This window comes from Harpegnathos saltator, unplaced genomic scaffold, assembly GCF_003227715.2.
Source record: "Harpegnathos saltator strain DR-91 unplaced genomic scaffold, Hsal_v8.6 scaffold171, whole genome shotgun sequence".
NCBI lineage: Eukaryota > Metazoa > Arthropoda > Insecta > Hymenoptera > Formicidae > Harpegnathos > Harpegnathos saltator.
Window position 1 is genome coordinate 76663 of NW_020229952.1, and position 2435 is coordinate 79097.

The window sequence follows — 2435 nt, forward strand, 5'->3', positions numbered from 1 at the left end:
TTTTTAAATTATATGTCTAAAGGAAATATACTCTGTATTGAATAAATCATTAAATTTTAGAGATGTGCGAATCAAGAATTTTTATCTCGAATTAAATCGAATCGAATCTCATTTTTTAAATTCGAATTCGAATCGAATCGAATCTATGAAATTTCACTCGAATTCGAATAAAATGGAATAAAATCGGATCGAGCCATTAAAAAATTCAACATGACTATTAAACATGCAAATAATGATGGAAGATTTTAATATGAAAGAGAATATTGATATTGTAATATCATCTTAAAGTAAAATATATATTTAAATAAGTAAAGTAATTTATAATTAAGTTATCAATTATAAGTTAAGTTAATTATAAGTTAAGTTAATTACAAGTTAAGAGTTCAAACATACAGGCCCAGATGGCCAGTTTTGTTGATGCGCGCAGACGATAACGTATTGATCCTATTCGAATTATTCGGATTTGAATCATAGGGATTCGGATTTGAATCGAATCGAATTACATTAGATTCGATTCGAATTCGAATTGGAATTGGAATAGTTCGCACATCTCTATTAAATTTATATCATGCATAATTACGTTAATTTTTTATTATAAAGGCACGGTGATAATTTCGCTAAAAGTTACACTGAGATATTCATTTTACATTTTACATGCACACATTTGCGCCTATTTTAAAGAAATTTTCATATACAGTTTTTTTTCATATTTCTACTTCTTCATCCTGTGAGATAAACGTGAATGCGATATGAAGCATTAATAAGTGATATGATTTTTATACATCGGCGAATAAAATTGTTATCAAATTTATGTACGTCTGTTTATCTGGGATAAATTCTTTTTTTGAAACTATCATTACTCCAAAACTTTTTCTTAATAAAACCAATCAGGAAATTTTAAATTGTTTCGATCAAATATCAGGATTGAGAAGTTACTTTTTAAAAGTAACTCTTTCTTGCTCCCATTATTCGTTATTCTTTGGAAAAGTAATTCGTTCTTGTTACTTTTACCCAAAAAGTGATGAGTCGCAGTGATTTTTATTACTTCTCTTACGCAGTCTCAAAAATCTTCTTATGATTCATTGGTGCATATCTCACACATGCACACATATATTCTTCTCTCTAAATTTCTTGAAGTGAGGTAGAAATGTAAAGTAATAGTTGAATTACTCAAATTAGGATAATTTTTTTTTTTGTAAATTTTACACATTTTGAAAGTGAATTTTTTATTTTGAATCGTCAAGTGAATATTTTTATCTGGCATTGAAAAGTGATTTGCTACATTGAACTCATGAAAATAAAAAGTCATTCTAAACGTTAAAATATTCATCATAGAATCAAAATTCGATATAAGCTTAAGTGAAACTCCTTCACTCTTATCATTTTGAGTGACAATGTTTTCATAATCTATTTAGCTATTATAGGTCATAGACGCTATGACGTTGCATCCATTAACTTATATATTACCAGATATGTGCTACTCAAATTATAATACATTTATTTATATTACCTTTGATAATTTAATCATTAATAAAACTTTTGTACGTTCGCGTAGCGGAAATCAATGCAAGAAAACGTTAATGAAACTACCATTGATCAGAGTTCGTAACGTTCTGCTCGGTTTCATCTCTGTTCACTCTCTTCCTCCCATTCTTTGCTACAGATTTGGCTCACTCATGGCTCGCTAAATGATTTATATACTATTAAATATAGATATAATAGTCCAATTCACACTGATATAGCTAATAGTATAAATGTCACATATGTGGTGAATTGCAAATAATATCATGGCAGACCATGAGTTGACCAGACTGTGATATCCTTTTTAAATATCCAGTATTCATTTGGCTGTCGAAAAGAATCCAAAACAAAATTATTCAATTTTTAAATATTAATAACAACTAAAAATAATGTTGCGACTCGATATTTTTCTATCATCATCTAACAAGGTCATCTTCCTGAATTAAAATTTTGAAACTTGATTCTTACAAATTTTGTAAAATTTGAGGGACTCATAACTAAAAGATCTCGAAATATAATATGGTACATATTATTGTCGTACCTTGATGTTACAAATATAATGTTTAATGTTCCACATGTTCCACATATTAAAGAACAATTTATTTAATAATTATTTAGTTAATTATCTCAATATTTTCAATAAAAAATAAATAATTATATTATTTAACTGCAAATAGATATGTGTAAAAAAACAAATATTAAATAACGAATCAAAAATGAAAAATATAATAAAATGGTATAGCATTCGTTTATATAATTTGTTTACTATTATTTTTGATTAACGTTGAGAATTTCGATAAAATTTGAAAATTTAAAATGGACGAAAAGAAAAGTGATATAATGGAGCGAAGATAGAAATATAAGTCTGCAGAAGTTTCGATAGAGAATTAAATTTCAGATTTGATACAACGCAA